The 18,478-nt window shown below is 39.4% G+C and overlaps 2 protein-coding genes across 4 annotated transcripts in view; one reads left to right on the top strand and one right to left on the bottom strand.

The window, feature by feature from the left end:
- The window catches only part of LOC139117343 (alkylglycerol monooxygenase-like), a 307,539-nt gene that overhangs the window by 204,171 nt on the left and 84,890 nt on the right, over nt 1-18,478 (bottom strand). The gene's annotated exons all lie outside the window — the stretch shown is intronic.
- Nucleotides 1-18,478, top strand: part of LOC139117342 (uncharacterized) — a 136,659-nt gene that overhangs the window by 59,804 nt on the left and 58,377 nt on the right. Inside the window, exon 3 of one of the 2 annotated variants that reach the window (XM_070680362.1) lies at nt 8,723-9,039. The gene's annotated coding sequence lies outside the window, so the exon portion shown is untranslated. Of the gene's footprint in view, nt 1-8,722; nt 9,040-18,478 lie in introns of those variants that run through there. The other variant, XR_011548502.1, reaches the window with a different exon arrangement.

Here is an 18,478-nt window from a genome sequence, read left to right as displayed (position 1 = left end):
AAAATGAATGACCCTTTTATTTGAGGCATTTCACTCATGACTACAACAAATTTCATTGCTATATTGTTTATTTTTTCTCTCACGTGTTTACACACGTGAGCATATGTTCGTAGCGATGTCTGTCTGTCTTCTCTGTCTGTCTGTCTGTCTGTCTGTCTGTCTGTTGGTCCGATATCTCAAAAACGGCTGATCAGATCAGAATCAAATCTGGTACATAGTAAACACCTATTGCCTGGTCATGAGGGCTATAGCGCCCGTCTATTACCCCGAGGGGCCGTGCGTTACCAGAAACACATCGCTATTCCCCGAGGCCGTAGGCCGAGGGGTATAGCGATGTGTTTCTGGTAACACACGGCCACGAGGGGTAATAGACGAGCGCTATAGCCCGAATAAAGACCAGGCTATAGGTGTTTTATAACACACCACATGCTCATGTTGTATTGTTATATAGTTTTTAATGTGTTTTGATATTTTGCACCGCAACAATCCATTGTGACAAGTTTACCGGGCAATGTTTCCACAGCGGTTTCAGTTGTACGTACGTGGTACCACTATCTTTCAAAAAATATTCTAAGCATACCTAGCGACATCCTTAGTTGCACTTTAATATTTTCCGTCGATGAGCTGTTCAAGTTCCTACGCTGTTGGAATGTTGGAAAATGTTGGAAAATCTGTTTCAGAGAATGTGTCGTCACCTATCCCGGACGCACATCACGTTCTAGTCACCCGCCATTGTTGCAAAGCTGCAGACGACACTACGGTCACGTGACCGGGCACTTTTCCAAATTTGGTCAGAACTATTTCCCTAGGGAAATAGCTTTTCAAAAAATACCCTCTGACGTCACTTTTGTCGATCCGATGGGGACTAGCCTATATATTTTTCTCGTCACGTGACGTATTCTGGCGAATAACGACATGGAATGAGCATGTGGTGTGTTATAAATTCAGTTAGCAAATGGCAAGAACTGAGTAGTTTTGGTGGGTCTGGCTTGCATACTTTTTGCTCATTTGCATAATTAATGATTTTAGAAAAAACGGATATTCATTAAAAACGACTACACACAATATGATGAGATTTGCTACAAATGTTGATCACACCAAGATATATCAGTAGTGGGAACCATTAAGGGGTGACATGAAAGAGAGTTGCTAATTTGCATATTTAATGAACTTTCCTAATTAGGGATATATGTCTGATTTGACTCGATCAAAATCGACCAAACTTGGTATGTATATTAAAGATACTATGATTTAACATTATTGAACGTCATTAAGCGTTTTAACTGCAGCTAATTCCTAATTTACATATTTAATGAACTTTGCTAATTAGAGATATATATTTAAATTGACTGGACCAAAGTTGATGAAACTTGCTACATGTATTGAAGCTACTATGATACAACATTTTTGAAAGTCATTAAACATTTTTACTTCAGCCAATTCCCAATTTGCATATTTAATAAACTTTCCAAATTAGGGATATATATCTGAATTAACTTGATTGTAGTTGTTGAAACTTGCTGTATACATCAAAGATACTGTGATATAATATTATTGAAAATCAAAAAACATTTTTACTTCAGCCAATTCCTAATTTGCATATTAAATGAATTTTCATAATTAGGGATATTTATCTGAATTGACTTGATCAAATTGATGAAACTTGCTATGTTTATCTTTGAAAGGTCTGTGTTTTTGCGTGCTGCTACGGCCTAATCACAGTGCATGATGTACTGTAGACCCACCTCAGTTGAATTTTTACGGAGCTTGATGGTTTGTTTGTCTTATTTCCGAGATTAAATTCAAGCTGCAATTTCCTAGAAATTTGTCTTCTTCATCCCAGAATTGCATACGTTCTTTAAAATCGAACTTGGATGAGGAATTTCATGTCAGTTACATAGGCTCGGAAACGTCCGTCTCTGTGTTCATTTTGCTGCGCAGGCAATGCGTTTCTACGTGTCGTTTGCTCCTGATTGACTTTGCTACTCTCCTCAGCTGTCTCCTACACTTCATACGCTAGCCCATCGGGCTAGTAGAGGTACCAAAAATACCGTCAATGACGCTGTACCTTCTCTAATGTGTGGCCAGGTCAGGTAATTGGTTGTTGGCATGGAGTTGTTGGTAAATAGTTGATGATGTAGGGGCATGAGGTGGGATATGGACCCAAAGAACCCAAAAGATGATTAAATACATCAATCAAAAAAATTCTAAGCTACAGTATAAACTGCCTAAAGATAGTTCAATGTGGAAAAAAGTTAAACAATTCAGAAATAAGAATTAACAGTCCAAAATAGTAATGACGCACTTCCCTACTGACCTGAGTGCATTTGAAATACACAACCTGGCATCTGTAAATTAAATGTATACCAAGTGATCATTTCCAGTCACTTTTAACTGTTTTTAATGGATTTTCCAAAGAGTCCTGTGGAAATTATGAAAAACGCTTATCATGGTCTTGTGTTTGTATAACCTCATGGCTGATAATTGTCATAGTATTGAAAAAAATTGAAAGTGAAGAAATTACTGTTTTTAATGGCATATTTTCCTTGAAATACATGACCGTGTAAAGAATATATGCTAAAAGTGTTTAAGAGTAAATTTCTTTTCAAAAAATAATTTAATTTGTGACCAAAGGATTTTTATTCTTTGAGTTTACAAATTCAAACATTGCAATTTGTTCAATCATCTTGTGCAGTGCAAAATTTATAAAATGACTGAAAAACAAAAAAAATTGGCAGAATTTTGTGATGTAAAATTATGGGTTGACATCACGATAACTTTTAATCTGTTTGAAGTACTAATATACTATAATTTAAAAAAGAAAAATTCATGCAGAAACGGTAAAATATATTGTCAGCAATGTAGTGTTAATTTTGACTTTACATCAAAATATGCCTTTGCTGGATACCAAATATATAGGGCAAAATATCAGCCATGTTCAGCAAAATCCACACAACAGCACTGATCCTTTTCTAATTTGATTTGATTTGCTTATGTTATCCTTGTATGACAGTCAGTACAATATGCAACTTGAACACAACACAGTGAATAAGTATGCTGTAAATGAAATGGTGTGGCTGCATCCACATGCAGCAATAGGAGTGCCTTTGTCTCTCACCCCTCATTTCCAACCTGTCCCATCCCTGAAAAAATAGTTTGGTCTTATATTTATAATGTTAATAATTTCTGTATTTGTTAAAATGTGCGCATCTCAAAAACTTTTGATCATAAACATTTTCATTGTTTTTTATAGCTGACCAATCAGTTAACCTGTTTATTTTGAATATTTGCGCATTTTTCCTCAGTATTTGACATTTTCTGAATACCTTCTTATTCAGTTTGTCATTTTCTAAAAGTTTAAATGCTCCATTGTGTGGTCAAGCTTTCCACAAGCATCAAATGTGGTATCTTCATATAGGAGGGTCTGCCTCTAGAGGGCGGCATCATGAACACTCCTGTGTTTGTTGGTTAAGGTGGTTGGAAAGGCTAGAGCGTCAGTTATAAATTTCAACAAAACTATTAAAATATAAAAGTAGTCAACATTCTCTGTGGAATAAAAAAAACTAGACATTTGGGCACAAAGGCATTGCAGAGTTATAGCTTGTTAAAACTTCTGAAAAACTGACCAAATAAGAAGAAGTTGGGGAGTCCTTAGTGTATTAACTATGGTAGAGGTCCCCTAGCTTTTAATAAAATGTTTGAAAAGGGAAAGTCATTATTTGCGTGTTTTTCACAAAAATTTGACAAGGTGGTGCTGGCATTCAGAGTGAGTGACTGCTATTGTAAATGCATTTTTAGATTCTTTGAGTGTCAAAGAGGTGTCAAAAGTGAGATTAACCAAAAAAAACTGCTCTATGACTTCAAAAGAGGGGTGCAAATATGGCTTGTTTTCAACATTTTTGACAGAATAACAGTTTTCCTACATAATTGTATACCAATTTAATCCAACTTTGAAATGAGATATTGACATGGAATTTTTACAGCCTATTAACAAGGTTACAGATAAGATTTGTACGGCACAATTTTCCTGTATTTGAAGTACTTTTTGAAAAATAAAATTTTGAAATTTGAAAGAATTTTTAATAATTTTTTGATATATAAACCCATGTAAAATCGTAAAAACAAATTTTATTTACAAATCCTGCCGTACAAATCTTACAATAAATAGTGTCAACATATTTATAACTAATTTGGTAATATTAATACTATCCAATTATTATGAAATTCAAATATGTAAAAAAAATATGAAAAATTAAATTTTAATATTTACTGGTGTCATATTTCAAAATCATGGCTGCAAATATACAATTTTTTTATTCTTTGGAGAAAATATTAACTAAGGGAGTTATCCTGAAAATTTGAACTAAATATCTTGATTCTAACACTTGAAACTTGACATTAACTCTGAGAAAAGAATTGGTGGCAAAAATAACCTTTCCAACCACCTTAATTCCTCCACTAAACTTCTGATTGTACTGTAAACATTGAACATGGCCGACGTCCGATTTTCCTGTCTAAAACTTTCACTCATTTTCGTTCATATGACTCTGAAACTCCAGGAAACGATTGGGAAGAAAGGGTTATCTTGAAATATTGAGGTACGCCGATATTTTGCAAAATTAAATGAGAAAAAATGCAAGGAAAATGCCGACAGCTTACACAATACATTTTCAGACTCGGAGGCATATGATCATCTCTGCAGATTATGCAACAGGCCCAGATCACGTGAGGCCAGGAGGGGATATCCACGCAACTCAGTACCAAACACTAGCGCTCACAGAGTGAGCAAACACAAAGTGAGTACCCCTAACGTCAGCTCAGTAGTCTGTAATACAGTAGATTGTAGTCAACTAAGAAACCTTGGAGAAAGGCTTAACACTGTGGCTATGCCGCTAAGTCCCTTTTGATTTTTGTCATAGCTCTAAAACCGTTCTCCCCACACCTCAACCTGAGCCATGAACACCCCCACCAGTTTATGATATGACCCATCACAATGGCATGACGTCCACGGATCTTGACAGACGGAAGTCTTGACAGACGGAAGTTCTTGACAGCAGCATATTGGTTTTCAACTCTAATACCTTCTCTGTCTACAAATAGACACGAGAAGGTAAAATTACTTGCCCTGCGGTAAAAACTGCTAGCCCGTGAGTTCGGGGTAGTGAATTTGCTCACCCCTTAAAATATATACATTCCTATTCTGGTGAACGGAGTATTCGGGTCGCTTCCAGCATGCAGAAGTAATAGTGCAGAGGCAATCCTATGCAATCCATCCGTGCGGAGCCGTTTCTCAGACACTGCTGAACCAATTTTTTTCAAACTTGGCACAAAGGCATAGCACTATGACCTACAGATGCACATCGATTTATTTTGCGATACGATTCAATATGGCCGCAAGGTGGCCATATTTTTGCGATTTTTCATGTCTTTGAACCATAACTCAAACATCCTTGAACCGATTCTGTTCAAACTTGGCACAAAGGCATAACACTATGGCCTACATATGCATGTTGAATTATATTGCGATACGATCCAAAATGGGCGTGAGACGGCCATTTTGTTTGCAATTTTTTGTGTCTTTGAACCATTAACTCAAACATCCTTGAACCGATTCTGTTCAAACTTGGCACAAAGGCATAACACCCCTATGGCCTACATACCGGTATGCACGTCAAATTATTTTGCGATACAATCCAAAATGGGCGTGAGACGGCCATTTTGTTTGTGATTTTTTGTGTCTTTGAACCATTAACTCAAACATCCTTGAACCGATTCTGTTCAAACTTGGCACAAAGGCATAACACTATGGCCTACATATGCATGTCGCATTATATTGCGATACGATCCAATATGATGGGCGTGAGGTGGTCATTTTGTTGCAATTTTTCATGTCTTTGAACCATGACTCAAACATCCTTGAACCGATTTTGTTCAAACATGGCACAAAGGCAGAGCACTATGGCGTATTAATTAAGGGACTGGTCAGTTTCTTCAGCATGGGGGGGGGTCACCCTGTTTTTGACTTTGGTGATAGGGGGGGTCACCATGTTTTTGAAATGCCCAATAGGGGAGGTCAGTGTGTTTTTGAATTTTGACACAGGCTCATTATTGCCTAAAATGCTAGTGTCAGCCACAAATTTCATCATTCAGTTGTATTTTTCGGTGCGCCCTTCGGGCGCATAACTTTAATAATCAGGTATATTTTTCAGCACGCCTAACTTTAACAAATCAAACATACATACATCAGAGATAGATGTATGTTCAATATTTTTCCGCGTGCTCTTCAAGCTCATTACTTTAATATATCAGACATTTTTCAGCATGCCCTTCAGGTGCATGACTTTAATATACAAGGCATATATATCAGAGATATCAGGATGTTTCATATTTTTCAGCGGCGCCCTTCGGGCACCATACTTTAATAAATCAGAGATATCTTGATGTTTGCTAAGTGAAAGTATACCATTTGAAATCTGCATTTCATATGAAAAGGATGACAAATTCCTGATACTTTTCTGTTCTCTCTATGAGATTTCAGTATGAGAAAGCAACATGCACAAATATTTCACAATATATATTTGATACAGTGACTTATTTTAGAGATAGAAAAATGACAAGATATCTTTCCTTCTCATTGATGCAATTATTTTCCTTTGTTTCACAGGTTTTCTGTAGAAAGATGCTTTTTATGAACAAAATAACAGTTAAAAAGGCAGTTTTTGTCATTATTAGCTGTGCTTTTATGGTTTCAATGTTACAAGAAAAGGTCCTCTCAGACACTGTACACATCAGATTTGGCTAAAAAGCTCTCTATGGCTCCTCAGGAGATTTAATTTGATGGTTGGCAAGTCTTAACACCCATCAAAGTTTTTGATTTACTGCTTTTTCCTCTTTGATATTAATGATTGACATCCATTTCTGTACAACAGTTCAGGACATCTGGTTAAGCATAGAGAGTGTGAAATACATTCACAGCTCATTTAAAATAAAATACAGCTCATTCAAAATGTACTGTATTCAAACTTTAACATTGACACTTTGAAATTCCTATCTTACAACTGACATGTCAACAATTTCATTAAAATATAGAATGACTATTTAAAATATAAATATATGTAAAATATAATATAATTTATGTCCACCTTTTGTTTTACCTATGTCGCGCCCCGGGGGGGGGGGGGGGTTTCACCTGTTTTCAAAATTTGGAATAGGGGGGGTCAGCCACTTTTTGACGTCGGCAAAAAATAATCCACTGCCCCCCCCCCCAGGCCGAAGAAACTGACCAGTCCCTAACCTTGCAATAGGAGCCAATATGGCTGCAGAACTGCCATTTTGTTGGAATTTTGCATGTCTTTGAAGCTTAATTCAAAGGTTATTACACCGATTTTGTCCAAACTTGGCACAAAGATCATGCACTATGGCATACATTATACATGTCAATGTACTTCGTGACATGTTCCAGTATGGTTGCCAGATTGTCAATTTTTCCCCAATATCGCTGCCAGATGTCATTTTTGGATTTCTTCATGTCTTTGAGGCTTAATTATATGCAAATATTGCTTATCCAATGTTGTTGAGACTTGGTACAAAGATAAAGTAATATGGCATACATATGCATGTCTACTAATTTTGTGCTATCATCCATATGGTCAATAGACAGCCATTTTATTTCAATTTTGTGTGGTTTTTTTATGTCTTTGAAACATAAGCATAGGTCACTGTCCTTCATGGACTGATTTTGTTTAAACGTGATATGGCTGCATTCTTGTGCACATTAATTTGTTTCATTATATGATCCGAAATGGCTGATTACAACAACATACCCGATCCCATACCATTTCTAAAATTCCACCAAACCATGTGTATAGTATGTGCCATCATGACACTAGAGGCAGTGAGGGCATCGTTATGTGTGATGTAATGAAAAGTTCCTTCAATGGTCATTACCGGCAGAGATGGGTCAATTTTATTGAACGTTCCTCAGATTACTTTATTATGCAAGTCATAGGCCTGATGCACCCGTTGCATCATGTCATTCCACAGCTACCTAGACCACAGCTACCTAGACACCAAAGATTATAACAAATGGACAAGTGGGGACTGTGTCATCAACGATGACTTGTTTCTTTGAGTATTCATTTATTAGTTCCTGCACACTGTGTTTATGAACAGCAACTATGGTATATCTTAGACTATGTCTCAAATTCTATTTCCAAGATAGCAGAAGGTTATTCCCTTTACATTGAAGCACATTACAGTAATTTAAATTCAGTTAATAACCTTGCTCGGCAAGAACTTGTATAAAGAGATTATACATTGTTTAATAAATTAACCTCACTGTAAAAAATGTACGTGCTAAATCTACCTATAAAGTAGAATTCAGCACACTTGATACACAACCACTGCAGCTATAGCGCCTCACACAATATGCAAATAATTCATAATCCGCGTGGTATTCTCATCAAAACTTCATTAAAAATGACTCTTGCCTTGACCGATATACTTCTTATGCCTCAAAAACTTTTGTCTCAAGCATTTACATAAGGTGTAAAGTTTTGAAATGTTAGTTTCAGAGATTCAGAGCAGAAAACTATTAAAGAAAATGATCATGATGATCATCATCATGATCATGATGAAGCAGAATTTAAATGAAGCGAATAGGAGCGCATTAGGCCTAGGCTGCCTTCATATAAATATAAAAATCTATTTCTCTTTCCTTTAGACCTGAAAGAGCAATTTCTCATACTTAAAGCAGACATGTTGATTCTTGAATCTCAACTGAGGGAGGAGAAGAAGGAGAAAGCCATTTTGGAAGAGCGGTGTAAGGAACTTATAGAGCAACTTGAGCAACTTGAGAAAACTTGCTGTCAATGGATCCAAGCTAAAATTCAACTTAAACATAAACAGGACACAGAAAGCACATTGAGTAAACACAAAAATGTAGAAGATACGAGTGTGCACCAGAAACGAAAGTAATGATCAGCAAGCTTCTTGAGGCAATGGAAACAAATTATATAGCAACAACACCGTATGGAAAAGGTAAAAATAGAAATACTCCAATTTTATTAGCTGGGATATTAGGGTTTGCCAATTATTAGATTGAACTTCCTGCCAGTACCCAATATGGTCATATACAAAATATGGCTGCTGTAATGTAAAAGAGGAAATTACTAACTGCCCAAATTTAAGAATAGCATTTGCATTTCTACAGAATATATCAAGAAAAGGGAGTAAACCAAAGAAAGATTGTCTCATATGTCATATTGTTCAATGAATCAATACACTATGCATCCCGGTTCTCTACATTTAGCTACACATATCCACATGTAAATTTATGTCAAAAGTATGTTTAATTGTACTTTAAAAATTTACTAAGTTATATTGACAGATGGGGAATCAAGTTTTCTATGTAAATATGTTTCTAAATTTACTGATATATGAATCAGCATTTTGAAATACCCAAACAGAAATAATGCTATGTCAAAGTGGAATCTGTGTTTTATCACGGATGTGTTTTGTGATTACACCTAGCTATCTGCATTCCTTACATCTTCACTGTCGTCCCCTTAGCCAATCGGCTCTTCTACCATGACTGTCATCAATCCTCCTTCCTAGCCAATCAGCCACGTTTGCACACGACACTACATCATCAAGCCTTTGTCTCATCGCTCCCATTCATTCATTCATTCATTCATTCAGCCGCTGGGTTCATGCTATACCAGCTCAGCCTATTACTCTACGTCCGGATACGCTTACGATCCCTTCCGTCGAACAACTATGCCAGCCAAAGGATGTCCGAAGACAGCCAAAAAATCTCAGCGTCCGAATGCTCAACCAGCTTCAAGACCCCGCGCGCAGCCTTACACAAGGCCGGCCACTCGCTCCCTGTCTCGTTCCACTGCAAGTGCTACGTTGGATACTATAACTGCGAATACGGAAACACGTCCGTGGTACTACACGTATTACTCACAATCCTTCTAATCGGCCTCAGGCAAATGACGGTCCTGGCATTCAAGCCGAGTTCGGACCCAGGTCTCCTTCAAGAGTTCCTTTGTCTGCAATGGTTCCTTCGGCCAGCATTTCGGCGGGCAGCGTCCCAAGCCAACAGTACCACCAAGAAGATTGTTATGTCACAACTGCCATGTTTATGCAGCTGCAAGACTCGGTCAACGCGATATCCAATATCCTGCAACAGCAACTTCGACCAGCGGCCACTGAGTCACCTATGAACCCTCTGACGTCACTTCCCGAAGTTCCACTCCAGAACGTAAACAACACAATCAAGATGGCGGCGCCCAACGTTCTAACAACGTCAATGACCAGGTATGTAAGCGGTCTGAAATCACCAAAGTGCGGCAATCTGCGCCGGCGCATTTCAAACTGCGCCCCCATTTTGCGCCGGTATATTGCGCCGCCCAAACTGCGCCCTTACTCTGCGGCAAAACACTTCCGAGTGTTACAACATCGAGTAGTCGCACTTGCGTAGCAGGACGCTTTAGCAGTGTAGACTGTAGATATTAATATCCGTGCCCTAAAAAATGCAGCTCGAAAAATGATATGACATGTTTTCACGGAGTCTCGGAGGTACGAGACCATGTTATGTTTGTATGGGACGGATTACACTCACTTGGCGGTAGATATCGTGATTAGTGTGCACGGGAGGTTGTACACAGGCCAATGTGTTGACATGCAAACAACAGATTATACGACACTGAATATGACGGCAAGACCAGTATACATGTACAAAGAAACAAACATTTCATCACAGTCCCTCTATCCACGAGGGACTGTGGTTTCATGAAGCCCACAATGCTTGTAGCAATAAAAGGTGTACTTCAACAGAAATGACAAGGTACAGTCAATCCACGACGCCGCTGCAACTGGCGTTATTACGTTCCGAATTCGGTTACCCGGGGCTCTGGCTGCAACTGTACAATTATTGCAGCTAAACGATAGCGTAGATGTCGTGCCATTGCCAAGATACTCTGCTGTTTCCGATCGTTTTGTCTACAGAACTACTAAAAACTCTCTCAATTCGACAAGAAAAAATAATTACGGTTTGAAATCGGTGCATTCATTTATATTTATAAAAATAATAAAATGTGACATCACCGATCATAAGAAACGTGGTGTTGAAGAACATAATTTTTTGAACAGAAGACTACGGCGTCCATTTTCTCGAGTCAAACATCCGAAGAGTAACGTCAATATTTTTGGTTTTGTTCTACTCATGTTATAAAATAAGTCAATTTCGGGAAAGTATCTGTACATTTCGATATCTGTGCAGCGCAAATGTGTAAACCGACCCTGCATTTATCCATCCTAAAGACCATGACCAGTTCGCGACTGCATAAACTCCCTCTCTCTCTCTCTCTCTCTCTCTCTCTCTCCCCAAAAGTTTAGCCATTCGATGTTTTATTTTGCCGACATTTATTTAACGGTTCACGATCATAGCTCAATGTTGATGTCGATTTTGATTTACGAAGTTTCTTCGTAACTAGAGACATGTCACGGCCTGGAGCTAGTTTTCACTATAAAAACAGTCTATAACGTTTTTGCTTCCGAATGGAGGTGACAGGTGACTTCGTGTGTAAAATATTGAATGGCAATATGAATTTCACCGTTAAGAAAGTCTATGACTTTCAAACTAGTCGCACAAACAACAATAAACATGGCGGAGCAACGATACCGACATATTTTTTTTCCTCGACCTCTGATGAGAGCGACTCGCTGAAATTTTCCAACCTAAGTATTTGGCTTTGCCCCGTGTGCTGGGTTATGTACACGTAAACTAATTATACAAAAGTTGTATTCACTGTAAATCAATAAGCCTTTCGAACACGAAAGATATTCGTATATCTGAACCTCAACATCGGTTACGCAGCTCGAAAGTTATCCTCCGAAACAGGACAGGAACATCGGTCAAAGCCGGATTTCGTATATAGATATGGAAACACGCGGCTCATTGTTAGAAAGCATGCAATGCATGATGCTCCCTAGCTTGGTCCTTGGATTGTTGCCTTCCGTCTCGCCCCTACACACCGTCAATTGTCTAACAATCACAGGATTCAGTCACATGTGTCTTCAAATTTTGATACATTAATTCTACCAATCATCAAGCACGGAACACATCAAAAAACAATGATCGCGGCTACGGGTTCAAGGACGTTCACGGGGAGAAACACCACGGATTTGTCGCAGAATTGTTATGACTAGCTTTATCTGTTATGGAGAATATGGGCGATCAGCCTATGGTCGCACATCGAACCGACGCCAAGATAAAAATATGATGTCCGAAAAGTTTAGTTTTGTTTTATTCAACTGAGTCATCGCCTTTGTTATCGCCTAAACATCCTCGGGTTTTGTTTTGTTTTCGGGCAGACTGCAACATGAATATCTTCCCAATGCACAGAGTACGGCCGTTCATGCAATCATAGACCCATGTGCTTTGGCGAACGGGCCAAGTTTTTGTACGTTGGTTAGAAACTAATGACAATATAGGTGAAGATGTTACATCTGTCAAATTAGGACAGAGTATTGAAGATTAAATTACTTTCATCGATCGACAAAGAAGAGAAAGAATGAGTCAGTGAATATCGAATCATAGACGGGAGAATCGAGGGTTTATGATCAATTGGGAACAAAAATATTTCGATTAATTGACTAACACAACCAAAAAGGAAATTTTATTCAACTTTAAAAAAAGTCACACCTTTCGTTGACATAGGATTCCATGGCAATGGACCAACACATGATGTCGTTTAGGTCCTCAAAAATCTTCAAAAACGGCACGACGACAGTAACTAAAATGAATGAACAATTAAAAGCCCGTATTTAAATGACACGATATCAGTTGTCGTTTCAATTTTTTTAGCTACTATAGACTATGGTCTATAGAAGCTATTGGGATGGGTATCCGTCCGGCGTCCGTCGTCAGTCTGTATGTATGTATGTATGTATGTATGTATGTATGTATGTATGTATGTATGTATGTATGTATGTCCGTTTGTGAGGCGTCCGTCCACTCAAATATCTTGAGAACCGCAGTACTTACTGATTTGATATTTGTTGTGTTGATGAAAAATATGATTTTTAGAAACTGTTTTTTTAATTTTTTGATATTGTTGAAAATAGGCAAATTAATGCCAAAAAGGTGTTTTTGGTAAAAATCTTCTTCTTCATAACCGCTGGTCAGACAGCTTTATTATTTGGTATACAGGTCCCTAGGGATAACCCAACTTAGATTTGTTCAAATTGTGATGAAATATGCAAATCTGTATTTTTAAGGAATTTTTTTGTCATTTTTTGGTCAAATTTGACTTACATTGTAAGTAATTCTTGTACTGTATAAACCCTATCAATTCACCCAGAAAAAAATAATTAATATGATTAAAATAATTAATATGATTTTAAATAATTGAATTAATTAGGAAATCATCAAAGCCAAAATAATTTTAGTGTGGAATTATCAGAAAGGTCAACTTTTTTTGACAGTTCATAGTGAAATGCTTACCATCTTGGAGGATTAAAACATGTAAAGGCAACTTTCCTGAATCCCAACTTTAATATATTCTGAACCGTCATTTATTGTGCCCTGTATGTTATCTAAAAGAAATTGCTCTTAATAGTTTGTCATGATAGGGTGGTCAAATAAATAGAGATAGAGAAAGTTCTAATTTCCATTTATGGTTGACTGGGTAAGGATAAAATAAAATTACTTTTGAGGAAAAAAATAGAGTGGTCAATTAAAAGAGTGGTCAAAGTGATAGGGTTTTTATGGTAAAGCTGGGCTGTGAGATTCCTCATGTGCTATTTATAGCAATTATGCAATCTGTGTAAACAGTGCAATGAAAGTGTTACATGATTCCTTATAATGCTTTTGATGACCTTGAACTTCTTAAGTTTCAAACATTTGTCTCTTCAGTGTGCTTTCTCTGACTACGTACAGAACTTACTTACAATGTTAATTTGAAAGTTAAAATGCGCTTGGTTAATAGGATGAAATACTGATATTAAAAGATAACCAGCTCAAATATCCACCTTCTTCATCAATACATGTGTCACAAAAGGTTATTCTCTACATAACACAGCAGAGCTCTGTCAACTGTTGGGTCGCTTGTTTTTCAAAACCGCTAGTCAGACAGCTTTAATATTTGGTTTACAGGTCCCTAGGATGACCTTAGTGAGATAATTTCATACAGTCAGGAAATACTTAATTTTGTATCCATGTCTATAGTAGCTTCAGGGACTTTGGCCCTATGTTTCCTTTCTGTTAGAAACTCCACGATGATGTTTTGGAAATCAAACGGGAAATGCCATATTCTCGGTGCTCCGACTGATCCATCCATTGAGGTAAATTTCACTGTCATGATCCGCCCATGGATGTAAAAAATAGATGATCCGCCTCAGTAAGTATCTGAAGTTTCTACAGGAAACCTCTCGTCCGTTCACGGATTCTTTTTTTCGTCTTTCATTTTAGTTTCAAGTTTTTTGATAGGGTAAGGAAGCTAGAAATCCATCAAAACATCGCTCCGGGGTCTATGATCAAAAGTATGAACGCGTTTTGTCATCAGCTGTCAGCAGGTCGTTTTCCAAACCGCGACAGGGACTCGAAACCCGCCATAGTGTCACAGGACGCTAGACCTAGATTGTATGTAATTGTGTGCTATCGTTTGGTCAGTTTCAAGGTTAATTGACTCTGAATAACCTAATCATGGTCGTGACTCCCGTTTTTGACATAACTATATAAATACCCATCGGGACTGAGTGTTCATGGCGTCTCCTTTCACTTTGACCAGCACTTTGAATCAGTCTGTGAATCGTACGTCCCAGCCCGATCAGTCTCTTGCTGATTTTTAAAACCTGGTAAATAAAGTTCTTCGTAGTCAGATATAATATTCTATTTCCATTATGTAAAGATGAATGTCTCATTCATATTTTTATTTAGACGAATATATCACTTCTTGGTGTTTTGAAATAAGAGTGTTGCAATAATTTCCATCGGGGACTTCAATGATGAACTGAATTCACTCAGCGGTTCCCTCATGATACACAGCACTGTACTTCCATGGAGATCGTATCGCTGTTTTAGCAATGACTTTGATCGTAAGTTTTCATTCGACCAAAGTGATGAAATAAATGCTGACAAGCACTAACTATGTACAGTCCGAGTTCACTTCACATTCTCACTATCGCTCGCACTTTCAAAGTGAGCACGTACACTTCAAGCCCTCACATTCGCTCTCCTAACTTTAGCCTCGCACTTGTCGATTTCCGGTACCCTTACATACCTTACGTCAGGAAGTCAGTCGTAAGGACGGTCGCATTTGCTGTTTGCACGTTAAATGAGAGTCTCAGACCCGGTCTCAAATTCACTCGCAAATGTACATCACAGAGCGAAATGGGAGTCTCAAGTTCAGTCGCAAACGTGATCGCACTTTGACTCTTCTATGAACTGAGAGTCTCAGAATCAGTCGCATTCCTTATCATTTGGGGTCATCATGAATTGGATGTAGCAATTATGGACGATTCAAAGGTCGCAGAATTAGAGCAAGAATTACGGTCCACGAGGTTTCGATCAAACAAGGGAATGAGTATGGAGTGTCCGGTTTACGGCTGCACTGCCTATTCAGACACTGAGACAGCTAGGACACTCTCGCCATATACTGAGTATAGAGTTACCCCACGAAACTTATAATGGCAGAGATATTTGGCCATCGAAATAGTTTGAGAGTAAAATTTAGCGTCTTTTTTAACTTTGAAAGTATTTACCGACAAGGCTCGGGTAGAAACTACAAACAGATTCAAAGGTCGATTTACGATGCCAATGACACTCGACTGGCTCGGAGTTACCTTCCCTCTTGGGTGATGCTATTAGGCCTACATACTTCACATATGTGTCGGAAAAAATTACTTCCATCCTCTGCATTTTAGTGACCATTTCACCATATTCCCCACGAAAAACTTGAATATTTCTTTGAAATCGCCTGACTAAACCAAAATAGACTATTAATACCGTGCTGGACAGTTGAAACTTCGCAATGGCGCAGAGTAAGGCGCAGTTTGGGCGGCGCAATATACCGGCGCAAAATGGGGGCGCAGTTTGAAATGCGCCGGCGCAGTTTGCAGGCACACTTTGGTGATTTCAGACCGCTTACATAGCTCCAATGACATCCCCTCCACATCGTCGTCCAACAACCTGCTACGGACCCGCGGAACGCCTTCAGAAAGCCTACCACATATCGAAGTGGTGTCTCCAGCGATCCGCCGCGATATCCTGGCAGGTAAGGATGTTAATCTTGCCTGCTTACTCATCCCCGGCTATGGTTCAAGCGACGGTCAACGTCACATCGTCATCGGCGACAAAGCCCTATCACTGAAACCGCTATACGATTCGCGAGTAGCCCGCTCGCTTACTATCCAGGAATTCATCCTAGCCTTCTCCATCTATAAAAACGTTATGTGCGAGGCTTTCCCGAACCGACGCGGAGAGTTAGATGCGTATCAACGTGAAATCGTGGGCATGTCCAGCCGTTTCAGTGGCCTAGCATTTTACGAGTACCACCGGCGTTTTTCAGCAAGGGCGGCAGCTTTACTTCTCAATCACAATATCAAAGTCGATTGGGCCCATCGTGATAACAACCTCTTCTGCTCTATTTTTTCTGGTCTACGGTCGGTATTGTGTAATCTCTGTGGCAGCGTTTCCCATGCTACAGAAATCTGCCCTCAACTGGCCCCAGGCAGTAAGAAACCGGTTTCTTCAGCAGCGACCACTCGATCATCGTCACGAGACAGAAAAGGACGACTTTGTGTATTCCACCAAGGTAGAGAACTGTGCAATAATTTCAATGCGTCCAGCGGCTGCACCAAGGCGAACTGTACATATGCGCACTACTGCTCTCAATGTTTCTCAGATAAACACAGTAAAGCCCAAGGAAAATGCCCTAGCAAAAACCCCACAGCGAACTGACTACCATCGAAGGCCTCTACTCCAATTAATATCGCAAGTCTGATTGAACATTTAGCCCCTCATCCGGATCGGAACTTTGTCAACGCTCTAATTTCAGGCTTGCAAGATGGCTTCCACACAGGTGTCCGCAATGCACCCTCGTCAACTTACATCGGCCGTAACTTACTTTCAGCCCGCTCTCAGCCACAAACTGTCTCAGAACTAATAGATTCTGAAGTAAGCAAAGGGTATTTACTCGGCCCGTTCGAGCAGCCACCCTTTGCTAACTTCCGCTGTAGTCCTATCGGTCTCGCCGAAAAGAAGTATTCTGCGAAAAAACGTCTCATCGTTGATCTATCCTCGCCGCGTAACGACCCAGTCACTTCAAGCATAAACGAACTCATTGACAAGGAAGAATTCAGTCTATCTTACGTAAAACTCGATGACGCCATTGCCTCTATTCTCAGACTTGGAAAGGGTTCTTGGCTCTGCAAAACGGACATTGTTGATGCCTTCAAGTTGATCCCTATCCATCCATCGCTATGGCATCTATACGGTATCCAGTGGCAAGGCCGTTTTTACTTCTTCGTACGTCTCCCCTTCGGCTCTCATTCTAGCCCAAAGATTTTTGACCAACTTTCAACCGCCATTTCTTGGATAGCAGAGAAGGTATACGATATTGACACCATTTTCCACCTCCTTGACGATTTCCTCACCGTCGACCCTCCATCCTTTGATGCCAACCGAACAATGGCCCTCCTGACCTTGATATTCCGTCGTCTCGCTATCCCGATTGCACCGCACAAAACCGTCGGGCCCACCAACTGCCTTGAATACCTCGGCATTGAATTAGACACCATAAAGATGCAAGCCCGCCTGCCACAAGAGAACTCGACAGAATACTCAGTCTCGTCGCTTCTTTCTCTAAATTACAAATCCTGCACGAAAAGGCAACTACTCAGTCTACTCGGTCACCTCACGTTTGCGTGTCGCGTCGTGGTTCCAGGAAGAACTTTCATTTCTAGACTCATTGAATTGTCTAAGGCCACACAAAAACTTGACCATCACATCACCATTTCATCAGAAAGCAGGCTCGATCTCGCAATGTGGCACCATTTTCTCGTGAGCTGGAACGGCATTTATATGTTCCTTGACACAAGTACAACAGCAACATCAGACATGGAGCTTTATACAGATGCCAGCGGCATTGGCCACGGCGGCTACTTCATCGGCCACTGGTTCCAAGAACGCTGGGACAGCAACTTGCGCTTAGACTCCGACCCTGCACTTTCTACAGCTTTCCAAGAACTGTATCCTATTGTCATTGCCGCTCTCCTCTGGGGCCATCTCTGGGCGCGCAAACGCATACTGTTCCACTGTTCAGGTACCGTCCACATCATCAACAAAGGACGCTCCAAGTCTCCCATCATCATGAAATTAATGAGGCGCCTCGTTCTTCTGGCAGCCACACATCACTTCATGTTTCATGCCGAACACATCCCTGGGAAGTTGAACACTATTGCTGACTCT

The sequence above is a fragment of the Ptychodera flava genome, chromosome 18, assembly GCF_041260155.1.
Source record: "Ptychodera flava strain L36383 chromosome 18, AS_Pfla_20210202, whole genome shotgun sequence".
Taxonomy (NCBI): Eukaryota; Metazoa; Hemichordata; class Enteropneusta; family Ptychoderidae; genus Ptychodera; species Ptychodera flava.
The sequence above is the reverse complement of the archived record's forward strand: the minus strand, read 5'-3'. Positions and strand labels throughout refer to the sequence as shown.